Below are 18458 nucleotides of genomic sequence, written 5' to 3'. Positions count from 1 at the left end.
TCCCTCAGGTTCCACAATATCATATGGCACAAGATGTTCTTATTAAAGTGTCAAGGATAATTGCAGATTTTCTGAGACAAGGAGTCCTGAAAGCGGTTTTGAGCAGTCCGTGTAACTCTCCCATAATGGGTTTGAAGAAGCCCTGTGGGAAAGTTTGAATTGTGCAGGATTTAAGAAAATTAAACAAAATTGTGGTAAAATGTTGCCCTGTGGTGCCCAATCAAGCTGTAATCATGTTCCAGGTTCCCTGTGATGCTGAATGGTTCACTGTTATAGACTTGTCACAAGCCTTCTTTTCGATACCTCTTCATGAGGACAGTCAATTTGTGTTCAGTTTCAAATTCCTGGATAAGGTGTACAGTTGGTGCAGAATTCCTCAAGGGTTTTCTGAATCACTGTCCATCTTCAATCAGATATTGAAAAAGGATTTGGTGTCCTTGGTGCTTCCCTTCAATTCGACTCTAGTGTAGTACATTGATGATTTGCTGATTGCATCCAAAACTAGGGATAACTGTAAATATGATACAATTGCCTTACTGAATCATTTGGGAAAGAATGGGCACAAGGTGTCACCTAAGAAGTTACAATACTGTCAGAAAGAGGTGAAATATCTAGGGCATCTGATTGAAAGAAGGTCCAGGAGAATATCAAAAGAAAGAATAACAGCCATTTTGCAGATGAACCCTCCAACGACAAAAAGAGATGTCAGGATGTTTTTGGGAATGGTGGGCTACTGTCGCCAGTGGATACCCAACTTCTCGATCATCTCAAAACCTTTGATAAAACTGACAGGCAAAGAGATCAAGGATGAGCCATATACCATAGATTTGTATAAAGAAGAGCTTGAGTCATTCATGGAGTTGAGAGAATGCATGTGCAGGGCACCAGCATTAGGAATGCCTGATTATACGAAGCCATTTCTACTGTTTTGTCATGAAGTTGATGCTTGTTCTTTGTCTGTCTTAACACAGGTCCATGGAGGTGCAAATCGCCCTGTAGCATATTTTTCAGCTACCTTGGACCCCGTCGCAGCAGCCTTACCGGGTTGTTTGCGCGCAGTTGCAGCAGTTTGTCAGAGCCTTACGCAATGTGAAGGCATAGTCATGGGATACCCCTAACAGTAATGATTCTGTATTCAGTTGAAATTTTGTTGACTTGAACTAAAACTCAGCACATGACAAATGCTCGTCTCACTGAGTATGAGACAATCATACTGGGGTCACCAAATGTCTCACTCAAGCGGTGTACTGTATTGAACCCGGCAACTTTACTTCCTGTTGAAAATACTGAAATCAACAATGAGTAAGAATTTGAACATGACTGTCTTGAGGTAACTGAACTATGTACCAAACCACGTCCCGACATTCAGGACACACAGTTAAAAGAAAATGATTGTATCATGTTTGTCGATGGGTGCTGCCTAAGAGATTCTGTTGGAACACTGAGAGCTGAATATGCGGTATGTACCATAGCTGGTATCATTGAAGCCTCCTGGCTCGAGAGAGTGTTTTCTGCTCAAGTGGCAGAATGAATTGCCCTTACCAAGGCATGCCACACAGCTGTGAACTTGAGAGTCACTACCTATACTGACAGCAGATACAGATTCGGAATTGTACATGACTTAGGCCAACTTTGGTCACAGAGAGGTTTCATGACGCCTTCTGGTTCTCCTGTGAAAAATGGTGAACAAATAAAGGATTTGTTACATGCAATTCAGTTGCCTCTTGAAATTGCCGTGGTGAAAGGCAATGCTCATGTTAGATCACAAGACTTTGTGTCCATGGGAAACAGTTATGCAGATCAAGTCGCAAGGTTTTGCGCATTGAACTGTTTATCGTTCAAAGAGCAGTGGGAATTGTTATCACAAAACTGAAAATGACACATGTTTGAACCTTGCATTACGGGTGGTTGACACGCTAGATGAGTTAAAAACATTACAAAGTTGTGCAAGCAAAGAGGAAAAACGTTCCTGGCAGAGAATGCAATGTATACAAAGGGCGGATGATTTGTGGGTCTCAGAGGAAAGAAAACTAGTTCTGCCGAACAGCCTTCTATCTCAGTTTGCCAGGCTGTATCATGGACAGGCTCACCTCGGGAGGGACGCAATGATCAGGTCATTTAAAATCGACTGGTTCAACCCAAAATTCAGACATGCCACCGAGGTTATTTGTCACAGATGCATCATCTGTCAACAGATGAATGCTGGAAAAGGGACGGTAGTAACTTTGAGCCACATTGGGAGAGCTGGTGGTCCATTCAGCAAAATGCAGATGGACTTCATTGAAATGCCTGTTTGTGGAGGATTGAAGTACGTGTTGGTGATTGTGCGTGTTTTCAGTCATTGGATTGAAGCCTACCCCATACGTAGGAATGACAGTCTCACGGTTGCAAAACTACTAATTAGGGAACTGATACCAAGGTTCGGGTTTCTGGTCTCTATAGACTCAGATAGGGGCAGACACTTCGACAATGAGGTGATTAAATTCCTGTGTGCCGCACTTGACATCGAAAAAAAGCTGCATTGTAGCTACCGCCCGAAGCATCAGGACTAGTAGAGCAAATAAACGGTACTTTGAAATCGAGAATGGCACAAATGTGCGCAGCTACCAATATGAAATGGCCAGATGCATTGCCCTTAGTGCTAATGTCAATGAGAAACACCCCAGACAAGAAAACTGGACTATCCCCCCATGAGATCCTCATGGGTAGAGCTATGAGGTTGTCAGCAGTACCTGCAAATGCTCTAGTGAATATCACAGATGATATGGTGTTGGACTACTGCAAAGGTTTGGCTGATGTGATTCGCTCTTTCTCTCACCAGGTGGAAGCTAACACAATGCCACCGATTAGCGATCCAGGCCACTCTCTCCAAGCTGGTGACTGGGTGGTTGTCAAGAAGCACGTAAGAAAGTCGTGTCTGGAGCCACGTTGGAAAGGGCCATATCAAGTCATTTTGACAACTACTACCGCTGTAAAGTGTGCAGGAGTTCCAAACTGGATACATGCCAGTCACACAAAAAAGGTAACGTGTCCTGTTGAAGAGGAACTTGAAGTTTACGGCACAACAGCTTCAGGAAGAGAAGTCTCAGGGCCAGAAAACAGTCAAGAAGGAACTGAGACTGCCGGAGAGCCCACTGTGAACAGCCTCGTCCCTCAAACAGTTAATGAGTTCGAGAGAGGTGACAGAGTGGCTATCTCAGTAGAGGCAGCAGGAGAACTAAATCAAGGAGAAGTTCTCCCAGAAGTAGACAGATAAGGGTCAGAACTCGAACTCGGTACAGACCCAGAAGAAGAAGGAGAAGATGAAGAAGAAGAAGAAGGAGAAATAATAGAGAGAAATCAGAACATGCCAGAGTCTCCAGAGCCAACTGCAGGTCCATCAAGTGAAAACACCATATTACAAGAGGAGGGTGCTGTTCAGCGCCCTGAAAAGATACATCGAAAGAAGACGCATCAGGGTGATAACTGGCCAGAGAAACCACTCTTCAGGATAAGAGACACACCAAGTGAAACAATAACAGAGGAGAACGATACATCCCAAGTGGAAGACCTAAGTGAAGGAGAACAACAAGGTGAGCGAAGGCTGAAAAGAGAGAGAGTCGCAAACCGAAGATATACAGGTCATGAATGGGCGTATGCTACAACATCTGAGTGGCAACAAGAATTCCTAGCATTCTGTTTCGACCGAGAAGTACCAGGCCAATACTACGGTACCTGAACTAATCTAAAGGAAAGACTTGGTTAAAATTGAAAATCTGAAAACTGATAAAGAGACTTTATAAATTACCGAATGTGACATTAGAACCGGATTGACTTTGAGAAACCTGATTATGACAAGCTTCTAACCTGATTTGACAAAAGGGGTCCTGGAGTGAGTGAAGACGCTGTAAATACGCGCAGAGAACAAGAGAAAAGTTCTAAAATGTCCTCAAGTTGATTGTTACTCTACTATCTGATTCTATACAGACATGGCTTATAATAGAGGAAGTAACAAGGGAAGTAAGGTGTGTGGTTGGCTAGGTCTTATAATAGGTGTCGTGTGTGCAATAATAATTGTGGGAGTAATTGTGGGAACGCCATGGATAGAGAAATAGACTATTAACGCTACTTCAAAGCCTGAAACTACAACACTAACACCGTGGGAAAGATTTGAGCAAGATGCGAGACACCTGCATGAGAGAACTAATTCTAAAGGGGAACTTTCTACTAATGTCTTCTATCGCTTGCTAAATGTGGAGACCATGGATGCGAAAGACTGTTATGTGTGCACTAAGATTCCTTCATCTGTGCAGGAAGGAGTTACTTATTATAGCCTTCCTCTAACATATGGGATTAGTTGTAGTTTGTTACTAACAAGGTTCTATAATCAAGAACATGTGCAATACTTTTATTCGAATCTGGATGTTGTGTTTTCTTTTGTGCCCGTGATTGAATTCTTGAATAAGTTAGCTAAAGAACATGATATAAAAATAGTTAGAGGATTCTTCAAGCCGACGCTTACATTTGGAACTGCTTATGCACATCTTAATAATTTGAATTGCTTGCTATCACCTGTAGAGAAAAGCTTTTTAGATCACACTGATGATAGACACAAAGCATTAAAAGAAAGACTAGAGAAAGGATTAGAAAAACGCACATATGCAAATGATTATGCTTACACTGCAATCAAAACACAGGGCAAGCTAGCTATAGATGCATTACATGTAGGTAGGCTTTGTATATATAGGCCAAAATCTGAGCAGGACAATTTGTTTGTGGGAACGAGTGAGTGCAGATATGTGTTTTTGTTTCAGAGTAAATGGACATTTATGTTGAATGGACAAGATCCAGCGATCCCTGGGATCTATTACATCTGTGGGATCAATGCTTATTACCGTCTCCCTAAGGGATGGTATGGGGCATGTTATTTGGGAATAGTTTTTCCAAAGATTTACCAGATTGATGACTTAAAGCAAATACCTAGAACGTCTGAATTACAATATCCTAGACAAAAACGAGAATCAGTGGCTGCTCTCATTGGTGACACATTTGGAGCTATAATCCCTTCAGTTGGGGTTATCTTGAATTCTATGAAGATTCAAAAGTTGTCTACTATTGTGGATAACATGCTGACAAATTTTACAGGGGCTATAATCCTGATGGATACTGAACTTGCTGCAGAAAGAGCTATGACTCTTCAAAATCGGCTTGCTTTAGACATTCTTTTAGCAAAGAGTGGAGGGGTCTGCAAGATGCTCAACGAGAGCCATTGTTGCTCATTCATTCCGGACAATAGTAAAAAGATTAGAGTTATGCTTACTAACCTAACTAGAGATAGTACAGATTTGAAGGATTTGAAAGAACTTGGTGTCTGGGAGAAATTTGGAAAGGGAATTGCCAGAGTAGGGAGCTGGTTTACCAATATTTGGAATGGGGTACTTGCAAAAATACTAATGGGTCTATTAATTGTTCGGGCCTGTTTATTAGGATTATGGGGGGCATGCAAAATCAATGGCAAAATTAAGAAAAATTGGACTAAAAGAGCCAGAAGAAATGAAGAAAGTGAGAGAGAGAAAATGTTTAATGAAATTTGGGAAAGTTCACATAAAGGGCAAGATGTTGAAATGCGTATTATGCGCAAGGTGAAAAATTAAAATGAAAGGTCAAAGGGCAAGGTTTGTGTGATGACGAGCGTCATCAGAGGAGGGACTGAGAGAGCATAGTTTAAATAACACATATACTAAAGTGAAAAACTTATATCAATGCTTAACAATGCTGTATAAGAAAACGACAGTAATTAGTGATTTGCTTAACGTGCATTTGAATTATAACTATGATATATGTGGCCACTAATGTATATGCGAACTAATGACAATAATGAATAAAATTGTTTATGTTATGGGTAATCAAGCTTATATTAGCATTTACGATATTGCATTGAAAACATTATAGGCCTTAAGTTAGCATGAGCTGTGGGTTTTAGTTGCTTGACTCTCATATTAAAAGCATTTTTCTGTTTTCCAGTGTGCTGACTCGCAAAGGGCCATGACCCTGCAAATGTTCTTTTCTTCATTCTAATGTATCAGTGCAATTCCGTTCTCATCCGCATGCTTACTGCTTTAGTATGAGTTTATACACAAAGTTGAAACAAAAGTAGATTAATGTAATGTACAAGGACGTTTAAACCATGGACAAAGGAACTCATGACCCAAGAAGACGTGCCAAGGAGTGAAGTAACCCCCGGATGTGCCACCTCCGAAGACGTCAATTATGAAGACCAATCAAACTGTTATGAATTATCGTGGTGTGACTATTAGAATGACCTAATGTATAATTTGATAGGTTAAAGATAGTGAGGTATAGTAAATGTCCAATAGAATTTTGGGGAAAGGTATTACGAAAAAAGGGATAAATACCCATGTCACAGAAGGGTCGAGAGAACTAGGTAGGGAATGCTATTGATTTTATCCAGAAACTCTGTCACTCTGTTTGGTGACTTTGAGACTTATTAAAACCATCCTTGCCCATAAACTGCCCTATACACTTCTCCTCCTTATGAGGGAAGTGTCCCCTGTCCTTTAGACAAGTTTAGACTGATGGCGTTTTGACTGATGTCCTGAAGACTAAGACTTATCCTGTGTGCTGACCTAAACCTTGGAGGGTAATTATGACAATGCGATTTGTAATTTGTATGTTTGCTTTTCCTTTCTAGGTACCAACTGCTCATTTTGATAGGGACCATAGCTAGATGTTTTCTAAATTGATATTCTTAATTGTTTTTGCATGAAGCCCAACATGCTAATGGCGATTAGTGGTCAGGATAGGAATTCACTTAGACTGACGCAAATAGACAAATGACTGACACTATGCTATGCTGAACTAACACGTATATGACATTTGCTGTATTCTGATCTATGTTTACGCCGTGTTATGTATTGATGTTTGTGATTCTTTCATTAATGAAATCTTATCACAGTTGCCATATCGTGACTATGCTAATATGCTTCTTGGTATTGAGATTAATTCTTTTGCTCGTAGACTGTAACTAATAGGGAATAAAATACATAAAATTCTATCAAAGATGTGGTTATTCATGGCTGAAAGGCCATGGTTGCGCCGACAATTTGATTAATGTCTTTATATAAAGTAAAGTGCATTGTGGTGGTAAATATTGATGACATTATTGATGTATTGCCTGACATATTGATCAGTTATCTCGTCCTATGGTGTCTCACCACTGGGTCACAAGATTCATTGGCCTAAAACGAGTCCTAATGTGTAATAAATTAACATAAAAGGACGCGTTAACACTTCCATGGTCTGGAGTATGGGTACTCGCAAACATTTTCCCAGGGGCCAAAAGGTTTGGTATGTGACGTGCCTGGGGCCGCATTGATGCCAGGGTGGTGGCAGTGGGGTGACTGGGGGGATTGGTGGCACGGTAGGTGTAGGGGAAGCTGTGGAATATATACAACTAGTGGCTGAAATAAACAATGGGAAACCAGAAAACCTGGAATGAATCCCGGCTTACCCACTTTTCCAAATTGTGTGATCCTAGGCAATTGCTTAGTGTCACTTTCCCTCCTTTTTCTGCTTTATCACATTTGGGAAGACATGATTCATGGTGTGCGCTGTGCAAAACCTGCTTCTATGTTTGATGTATTAAACTATAATGTTGTTTTTGTATGACAGGAACCCAGGCCACACATAAAGTGCACATACCAAGTGACCTGCTTCTTTAATTTACTATTGGTGGTGTTCTATGGTAAAGGAAATAATTAATCTTTCCAAATTTATGTTTGAAAACTATCACTTTAAAAGGAATACATCTCAATGCACTGATAAAATAAATTGTACGAAGGCGAAAAGGTTCTGCATGTTAACTAAATACACTTAATTAATTTTTTGAAGAGACTATCTTAGTTTTACACTTATGCTGCAAGATGTCTTTAAAACTGAAGGCGTTTCTAAAGTTAAGTACAGGAGTCCCTAGTTACTTTCTTTCTTTAGCACCAATTACCTTAGTAATAAATTATTGTGTGTGTAATTAATAATTTTGTTAGTGTGGAGTCGAGCAAATAGCTGCCCAGTGCTCCTGTTGCCCCAGGGTATGCATGTATAGTCCAGAATTGCCACATGAGGCCTGGAGGCCGTACTTTGAGTATCCCTGGTCTAGACGTCTGTACCTGCAAATTTGGTTATTTATCCAGTATGACTCAATCATGTACAATGTGCTATGTCTCAGACATATTGACAGCCTTCGAGCTGAACACTGTGATAAATATTCTTCTTTGACAAGACACGTGTATGTATGTGTTAGTTTGGAATGGTTGTAATTCCGAGCTGGACACTGAGTACATGCAACATATCCATGCTTTCACAAGTAGCTTGTTTTTTCATTTTATGGTTCACATGTTCTCACATATCTACATTACTAATTGTGAAATTAAAGACAGCAGACAATGTGTTTGTGACTTGTGAATTTATTACAGTGCTAAGGGTGAAAACAAACTTGTGGTAAAAAGAAACATAAATAAAAAGTAAAGCAGTCAGTCATGGTAAATGAAATCATAGGCGTAGGTGCCACACCATCAGAAGTCCACATTCCAGAGTACTCCTCCCATTAGAAGTCCAATGGGGTTCAGGATCAATCCACAGAGTTAATGTGTAACACACAAAGGAGGACATTAAGGATGAGGATCCTTCCTGTCAGTGTTGGGTGTCTTGCCATCTATACCTTCTGTATTTATTTACATGGATGTTCCCGCTTGCTAGGACAGTAGGATTCAGCTGTTGCAGAGGCATAGGTGTCTGAGTATGGTTGGTGCTCTGGCAGGGCCTCCCTTCCTGTGTGTACAGCAGGTGTACTTGGGCTTGATGTAGTTGGCCCTAATGAAGGGGTTGATGTTGAGGAAAAAGACCTGCTCCGAGTTGTTTGGATGTCCCTAAGCACCCCTGTTAGGGTGCCCATGTTGGAGTTTTGGGCCTCCATATGTTGGATCATGTCACTCTGCAGCTGCTTTCTTTCCCGGAGGTCAGTTAGCAGGAGGCCCAGAAAGCCTTGGGACTGATTATCGATCCCCCCAAGACTTGGCTGATGAAATCCTGGTCTCTGCTGGCTGAGAGCATCCTTCCCACAGACCGTATCCCTTGCTACAAGGTGCCCTCTCCAACTGGGACCTGAGACGTCAGTGTCAGGATTACTGATATGCACCTTAGGATCCAGGACTGGGGAGTGCAAGATAGTAGCAACTGTGTTAGGTACATAGTTTGAGGGGCACATTGTTGTCTGTGATGTTGAAGCAACTTGGGTGGGTGGTGTTATTGGCAAAGTAAGACTCCCTGTTGCCATCTGACCAGGTTGCCCAGATGGGCCAGGCCCGTCATCCAGGTCCACATGTCCAAGAGTGTCTTCATCACTCAGAACTTCATCAAGAGGTGGGTTGCAATTCTGGTCAGTGGGCAAAGTCTGTCCAGGTGCTGTGCCAGTTCAACCTGCTGGGGAATAGAGTAGAGTGTTATTGGTTAAAGTGTGGAAGCTACATCTAAACGTTTTGTGTGACTGTAAGTAGAGACCTTGGACACTCTTAAGTGGTAGGTTTACTGATTGTGCTATGTTAGCATGGTATTGAAGTTGTTGACATGACATATGTGAAGCTTTCAGAAGCTAATAGACCCAAGCAGCTCATTAGATGTGGTGATCAGTTTCACTTTAGATGAGGGAATGAACATGACAGAAACAGTTAATCCAGCACAGTTTGAGGAGACATGTGCATTTGACCATTCCAAGGCTTAGTTGTGTGAGATACAGGCAAACACAAAACGTTGTGGTATATGTAGCTAAAGCCATCATATAAGCAGTGCTGAGTCAATGTTTTAACTGCCACTAGCAATCTGATGAAGCTGCTACTTATACACACTTTGTAAGGTGTCATTCCTGTCCTCAATAGTTCCATTTTGGGATTCCAGGACAAGAGCAAACTAGGCAGACAGACATGTCTCTGAGCTGAGCATGATATGTAGATTGCTCACTACCATAGGAGTGAACATCATTTGAGAGAAGGCACACTGGTGTATTTTGACAAGTACAGGAAGGCATGCTGGTTTAGGTATACGCAAACAGGGCCTTCTCTTAGTTGTAGTCATGTCACTTGCTGAGTCCTCACTACACAAATGCTAAACTCCCAGGAGAGGGTACATCATTTGAGAGAAGGCACACAGGTGTATTTGGACAAGTGTACGAAGGTCTGTTGGTTAGTGGTGCAGAAACCGGGACTCCTAGTAGTTATAGTCATGTCACTCTCTGTATTTCCCAACACTTGGCAAACGTTTCGGGGAAGATTTAAAAGCCCCTAGCGGCTCCTTGAGCCACATTAGCATCATATTTGTTTTACGCTAATTTGGCCCAACAAGACCAAGATTTCTGTGCCAAATTTACAAAGTGGCGCAATGCGTGCATTGCACCACTTTGTAATTCTTTGCGCTCCGTTATGCCATGGGGGGGGGCAAATAAATGGTGAAAATAAATCTAAGAGATTTGACAAGTGTAGGCTACATAGTACTCTTATATAAAATCTATTAAATGAAATTAAACCTCACCTTGACAGACACACTCTCAGAGTCACTTTCATTGGCAATTCAATACCCCTCCAAAGTGCAGGTAATATACTACCAGTGTGAGATAGCTGTAGCAGGTAGGGTTTCTCAAAAAGCACTCTCCACTTTATCAGAGCTTTCCTATTTACAATGCCATCTAAAATCAATATTTATGTACAATGGTTACATACATTTTCCTAGATCAGCACTTGAATTGCAGTTTACAAAATTCTATTTTTGTATCAGATAGCTCAAATTTCCCATGGCATTGGCTGCATTGCTGGAACCCACTTTCATATATGGCATCCATCTCACAACGCGTTGACATTTAGAAATAGGAAAAATACTCATTCCATAAATATTCAAGTTGTTTGCTATTCCCCAAACATAATTAATCATGTAGTGGCCAGATTCCCACGAAGCAGACATGATTCCCTTATGTTTCACCTTAGTGGGATTTATTTACACCTTCTGATAGGAACAATTGGTGAAGGATAATTTTATTGGTAAGTAAGACCATATTTACATAGAAATATACTTAAGATGTACATCCATGTTACTACTAAAATACATTTTACTTTAATGTTGTAGGAGACATTGCTGCTGCATTGCACTCCTGGATTATAACACTACATCTGAACCCTACATCACCAAGTAAACATCACTACAATGCTGCCATAAAATCAACAAGAAGTGTGATTAATACTTGTGGATTGGTGAAAAGTCATTTTGTCTTTCTCCCAAAAAATGGCAGTATACTTCAATATACACCAAATACAAGCTTCAAGAAGGTAGTAACATGCTATATTGCACAACATTGAAACAGTAATAGGAATACCCATTATCTTGTCGAAGTATGAGCCAGAGGAAGTTGATCAGCCAGTACAGCACCACCACCCTCAGGATGGTTCAGGGGCAGGAAAAGGCAGAGAATATTGTGCAGGGATCACAATAGCCTTATAGTTGATCTAGTGGGTTATACCGGACATTAAAGTCCCACTACAGCGTTAGAGGCCCGAGCCAAAAGCAATGGCCTTTCATAAGGGAGCTGGACTTTAATGCCAGTATAAACGACCTACAGAGGGCTATAAGGTTATTAGAAAATTCTGCTAATAGTGGGCATAATTTTCTAATAATTAAAACAAAGGCCTCATGGAGCCTGAAGGAATTGAAATTCCCTTGCTCTCAGTGAGGCCATTGTTCACAGCAACAGCTGGAATTTTGGAGAACCATGCTTCTACTGGCTATTAGAAGCCCAGAGCACTACATTGTTTTCAATGGAGCTTCCAACATTTCAATGTTCTCAAAGGTGTTTTCAATGTTTTCACATCACAAGCAATGCTGCTCTAACTATCCATTTCTATTACATTTGCTTTAGATTTTAGGTGTTTTTTTAGTTTTTCAATGAAACAACAGCAAATGCACACATTGTGCACAAACAAGGTATGGGCATCATTACAAGTATGGCAGTTGGCTTTTAATGGGGCTGGTGGTCTCCCTACCAGCCCCATTAAAAGGTTTCCACTGCGCTCACTGATGTAAACCAGTGGAAAATGTGTGGCCAATGTCGTTGCACAGTGCACCCCCCCAGCACCCTCTGTATGCACATTGTCTGCAATGGTGCTTGGTAGAGGGGGCCCTGCACTACCCATGCCATTGGGATGGGAAGTTCAGGGGCCCCCATGTGGCCCACAGCACTACCTTACAGCCTGCCTTTCCATGGCGGTCAGACGGCCATGGAAAGGCGGGTGGTAAGTAGAATTTTAATTAGCTAGGTGGAACTGAACTCAATGCTGCACTGGCTGAGTACAACTAAGACTTCCGTCAGACCATTGAGAACCACAGTTGCAGCAGTCTGACCGTTACCGGGAGGCTGGCCGTCCTTCAAAAGCCAACCTTGTAATGAGCTCCTATGTCGATTTTGACATTTACATTTAAAAAAGTACATAGTAGAAACAATAATTGCAAAAATATGTAGCTAGTGCTTTTTCCTTCCTCTCACCGCACTTGCCCTTTTTGTGTTTGTGAGACATCATTAGCTGTATTTTGCCTGAGAGTGTGACACATACTCATAGCTTCTGGTGCAGAAATGCTATTGAGACTTGAGAACTTGATCCTTTCACCTCAACCTAGTTCTCCAGAGTGCATATCCCTCTATGCCCTTACATACTTATGTAAGGGTACCAAGGGGTATACAGTGCTTTCCCATGCAGTGCATATCCCTAAGTGCCCTTACAAACATATATAAGAGAAGCAAGGGGTATACACTGCAATGTAGTGCAGTGCACACCCCTCATTGACATTACATGAGTATAAAAGGATACCAAGGGGTATACAGTCCCATGAATACCCCTCTGTGCGCATACATACTTATGTGAGGGAACCAAGGGTTATGTGCACTGCAAGGTACTTAAACAGGGCTGAAATTGGGAGCAGGCCCTCTATGTTTTGAAACTCACTGCAGATTATAGCTCAGTTTTCTGTGTTTTTTAAAAATAGAGGGGCTGCCCCCTCTCAACCCCTTTCAAATACCATTACAGTGCTGGTTTAATTCCCCTGGTGGAAAGGCTGAATGAATTAGCAATTCCCTATTACAGGAGTAACGCTGAATTACTAAATTACTCCTATTCTGCCTGCGGAATTAAAAATTCTGACCACCACTAATACTTATCCCTCGATTCAATCACTCAGTATTAATCACAGTGTCAATATCAAATAAATTAAAACAAAAATTCAAACTTGATTTCACAATAAAATAATTAAATAATGATATAACAAATTATAATAAAACATTATTATAAAAATGATGTCAGAGTAAAGCATATTTTAAACTTTGATATTATTGTAACACATTAAAAAATGATATAGAATGATATTCTTGACATTATTTTTAATCACAATATTTTGGGCATAATAATATGGTCAGTAAATATTTGGAAGCCAATATTTTGATTTTATACTTAATTGTTCTTCTCTCCTAGCTTGATATGAGCCTAAGGTCCTCATTACTTGTGCAAATCTGTGGAGGTGTTAATGCTGCGCCTCCAGTGTTAACACACTGGGGTTCCTAATAACTACAGGTGTGTACAATGTACTTTATTGTGGGTTGAACTCTGAAAATCCCCCAAGTTATGTGAATTGTCCAGGCAAACCTGTAATTTGGTGACAAATTCTTCATTCCTCCCGGAAAGTTAAGCCACTGGTACCTCTGGTAGAAACAAGACACATCTTTTGTGTTTTTATTGAGCTTGTAATTCTTGATTGGAGGGTAACTCTCTTACCAGCTCCATGGAGAACACTAGGCAGTTACAAAAAGGCCCTTATTGGTGATGTCTTAATTGATGTTATGAAGTTCGAATATTTGTACCAAGATGCTCAAGAAGACTTTTGTGACTAACCTAAAGCTGCATATTGGACACAGGGCCATTATCTTCAGACCACTCCTATGTGGCATTGAGACACTTACACATTATGTCATGTGACAAATGCATGTTGATAAGACCATGGAGGGTCAGACTATAAGGGCTATCACCAGGATATTGAGACCTTAAAAAATTACAAGATAAATCCTGTTCTTCTTTGAGACTCCCTCCTACACTGACTGAGAGGCTTCTTGTGTTTATTTTTGATGCCCAAGGATATTCTTATTACAGCTCATGCTTGTGGATGTATCTGCTTTTGTAAGCCACTGCTTGTTTACAATGCAATGTAAAAGCTTTTGCCTTGCACTTCGGTAACAAATTTATGGGTCTTGGGATAGCTTGTTTCTCCCTTATTTATCTGACTGTGACAGGGTTCATTGCTTCAGAGACTTGTATGTCTGTTTGCATTGTGAGTGTATGCCACACTGGTACCTCTTCTTCTTTGATAAACCACTCCTAATTTGTCCTGATAAAGGCTCCTCATGCACTCCCCTTTGTTATATAATTGTCCCAAGGCTATTTATACTGCGAGAGGCAGATCTCAATAATTACGAACACATCTAGTTCAACCAGAGTATGACAAACAGAACACATCACATTACACTAGTGTACCCCAACAGCATCAACTCTCTTATAACCCCTCCTTATCTACTCCCCCACCTTCTATTGCATTGGGGCAGAATTTGACCTACCTATTGCTCACTTTATGAGATACCCTCATTCAAGTAGTGTCCTTGGTAAATGGCCTTTCTCTTTTTTTAAATTCAACAAGTTCAGTATTTTTGGAGAAGCAACATGTTGATAAAGGGCCTAAGTAAAGGTTTGACGGATGGGAAAGCCCGTCCACCAAACTACAGACAGGGTGGCCTCCTCCTTTGTGGCAACCTCCTATCCAGAGTTATTACGAGTTTTCTTCTAGGTTAGCAGACTGAAACTTCAGTTTCTGCCCGCCGACCTAGCAGGAAACAGGCTACAGCATCGTCTCCGGCTCATAATTGAGCCAGCGGCAATGCTGTAGCAGGCAGTGTGCACCAGCACCCTTGCAATGTTCACTATCTGCAAACCCCTCACTGGCCTTATATGATTATGGAAGGATACTGAGGGTTAAACAAAGCAGACAGTGAACATTGCAACAGTGCTAGGTGGAGGAGCCCTGCGCTGACCATGACAAGTACGTGGGCAGTGCAGGGGACCCCCTGTGGCCCTCTGCACCTGTTATCTGTCAACCTTTTCCTGGCAGTGTTACTACCATGAAGGCTGGCAGAGAACATGGTTGTGATCCACAGGGCAGCGCTGCATACAGGGCTGCCTTGGCAGATTACAATTTCTGCCACCATCATGTATCCTGGTGGTGCTGGTGGAACCCTGGTGGTCTGACTGCCAGGGTTTTAATGTGGTGGTCGGAACACCGCAACAGCATCAGCTTTTAGATAAATAAATCAAAAAACATTGCAAATCAATTTTGAAAGAATCAAATTAGAATTATGATCTAAGTGCTAATATATACAAAGACAACTTGTTTTCTCCTAAACTGTCTTTCCCATTAATGAAGAAGTTCAATTTTAAGGAAACCTCTTGCTAATAATTGCCATTTCAAGCTTACCCCAGTGTCCTAGAATGTCTGTCATTTTCATGCACAGTTGCTAAGATTGAAGCATACATAATTTTAGTCTAGTATACAGTGTTTATCTTTCCATGACATAAAGTAACTTAATTTCACTGCTGTACTAAATACTACACATTTCCATGAGCACACACAGGTCAGTGATTCTGAGCCCCATTCTCTCTCTGTCCCCTCTTGGCATCCTCCCTGCTTCTAAGTCCCCTCCTTCATGGATATTCAAGAGCAGTATGAAACAGCCTCAGGTGCAGCTAGTCAGTACCCATAGTTCAAACAAATGTGCTCAGTTCTTAAATTATCTTATTCACACTTGAGTTAGGTGATGTCTTTTGAGTCCTTCTTGCTTTACTTTGTACATGGGTGGCCTACTTGCGCACTAAGCAAAAACTGCCAAGCTCGGTAAAGCCAGTTGTGGCCTGCAGTAAGCCTGCACAGTCTCTGCGGCATAGGTAACAAAACCAGATCTTGGGTAATCACAGGCCTGGCATGTGTCACTCTTTAGCACTGCAGCTTTGTCAGTCCAGGAGTCAGCCTACAAGTTGGGCAGTCAGAAGTCTTGGAAGTTGTGGATCCAGGTAGACCAAAGTTATGCGCAACCCTGGTTAGCACAACAGCAAATTTGCAGGTACTGCCTCTGTATGGGCCTACTGCAATTGGAGAGATTCAGCCTTAACTGAGTTCTCAGCAATCGGATAGATATAGCACAGACTTAGCCTTTGGCAATCAGACTGTTGCAGCATTGAAGCTTTCAACAGAGACTGAGGTAGGAGACTGCAGAGGGAGAACAGGACCCAGGGTCCTCCATCTATTGCTCTTAATTATTCCACTTCTCCCTGGACATCCCAGAGCCACAAGAGACACACTGGACTTTGCTTCTACAGGACAGCCTTCCATAAGGTCAGGCATGATTTTTCACCTTCTTAGCAGACTAGCAGGGTTCTTGCCACTTTCTGGCAGGGTTTTAGTTGGTCCAGTAGAAAACCTATGCTCCAGGTGATAACCTCTCATCTCTGGAAATGAGCTTTTAGGCAGACACTGGCCTTTGTGGCACAGCAGTCATTTTAGTTCTCTGTGGAATTCTTCCTTCCTCTGTCATAGTGGACTTTGAAAAAGAGCAAAGATCTTTGACTTGGGCCCACCTTTTATAAACATAATAGAACCCCTTTTCATGGTCCTTCTTTCAAACGTTCTTTCTGGTTGTTGTTCAGATCCAACCTTTCTGTAAAGTGATGTTTCTGGTAGCAGGTAACAGTAGGGCTGTTTCCATTCCAGAGTCACAAGGAGGTATGGGGTTTCTGCATTTCACTGTCATCACTAGATCGGAAGGAGCAATCATGCAATGATAAAATGGTGAGCCCACCTCTGTTTCCTCATCTTTCAAAGTCTTTAGTCCCAACTTTCACCCCTACCGTCCACCAAATTGTAGTGCACAGGAAAAATAACCTGCATCTTCTTGCAAACCTAAAATACCCTTAGAATTTCTATATTCAGCCATGTATCCACTCCCCTCACTTTAGTGTCTGATTTGCCTCCCTCCAGCTATTAAAATGCAGGAAATACATTTCCACACTCTGGGAACACAGTCCTCACTCACTTCATTTTGCTAGGCAAGGTACAGACATCCAAAACTGATCCCACTAGCCGCCATTAATCAAGCTCATTCACACACAACTTAGCATTAAATAAGTTTTACACTCAGTCATATTTGCTTTCCACAAAGATTTGATGTTTGTGCAGTGTCTGGGTATGCATACAAAGGTGTAACTTGCTCATGTGGGCCACTAGGCCTCACTCCTTGTGGTGCAGGTTAAAAGATGTGGTCACACTATTGACTTCCTTTAAATCATGGTATGCTGTCACCACAACTCTAAGTACTACACCCATGGAAGAGAGTGGAATGCACTGTTAGTAATAAGAGCAAACATTGGTGTACTCTTCTAGGTCACAAGGCAGGTCCAGGACCTTTAATAGTAAGGGACAAGTTTAGATACACATGCTTAGGTCCGTGCAACATCATGATCAAAATAAAATCTTAGATTCCAAATATATTTACAGTTGGATATTCAGAGTAGGGAGATACACCTGTATACCATTCAAAAAAACATTCCCATCACAACAGAGTGGCAGTGAGACAGTCAGTGTTGAGAAGTATATTTTACCTTATTTAGTATTTTGTAACAGTAACTGGGTTACGGAATAATATTTTAGGCTCTTTAGTATAAACAGCATTTTCTGTATAATGTAGATTAATTAATATATGAGGGTGACAAATGTTTCTCTAATAATGATTATGAAATCATTTCTGGTTTGATATTAGGCAAATTAAGAGGATTAATGGTTCAGTTATGAATGTATCAATAAAAATAAAAACTATTAAAAATGTCAGGCTCTGAAATGTCATTAGATATTAATGCATTTAATAGTAGGATTAAAAATGCAAAGTGAACACATTTCCTTCAGGTTTGGAAATTTGAAAATAAACTGGTCGCCAAAATCTATACAATTGATATTCTCTCCTCTGTTTGCCATCCTCTGCTACTTTGTCATGGAACAGGCAGGCGTATCTTAGGTAGCAATGTGTAAAGTATTTGTGCAACACTTAAAGCAGTAAAACAGTGAAAACACCACTAAAAAATAATCCATATCAAGTTAGAGGAATAGTTCTTAATTGTGTGAACAAAACAAGACCAAAATAACAAAAATCCAATAATTAGAATTTGAGTTATTAATATTTAAAGGATATCAGTGAAAGAATAAAGTGCCAACCGGGGCATGTTGTGCTTGACTTTGGTAAATCCAAAAGTTCAAGCTGACTACCATGGAATGCAGAATAGAGACAA

The sequence above is a fragment of the Pleurodeles waltl genome, chromosome 8 (assembly GCF_031143425.1).
Source record: "Pleurodeles waltl isolate 20211129_DDA chromosome 8, aPleWal1.hap1.20221129, whole genome shotgun sequence".
Taxonomy (NCBI): Eukaryota; Metazoa; Chordata; class Amphibia; order Caudata; family Salamandridae; genus Pleurodeles; species Pleurodeles waltl.
This window is presented reverse-complemented; position numbering follows the sequence as displayed.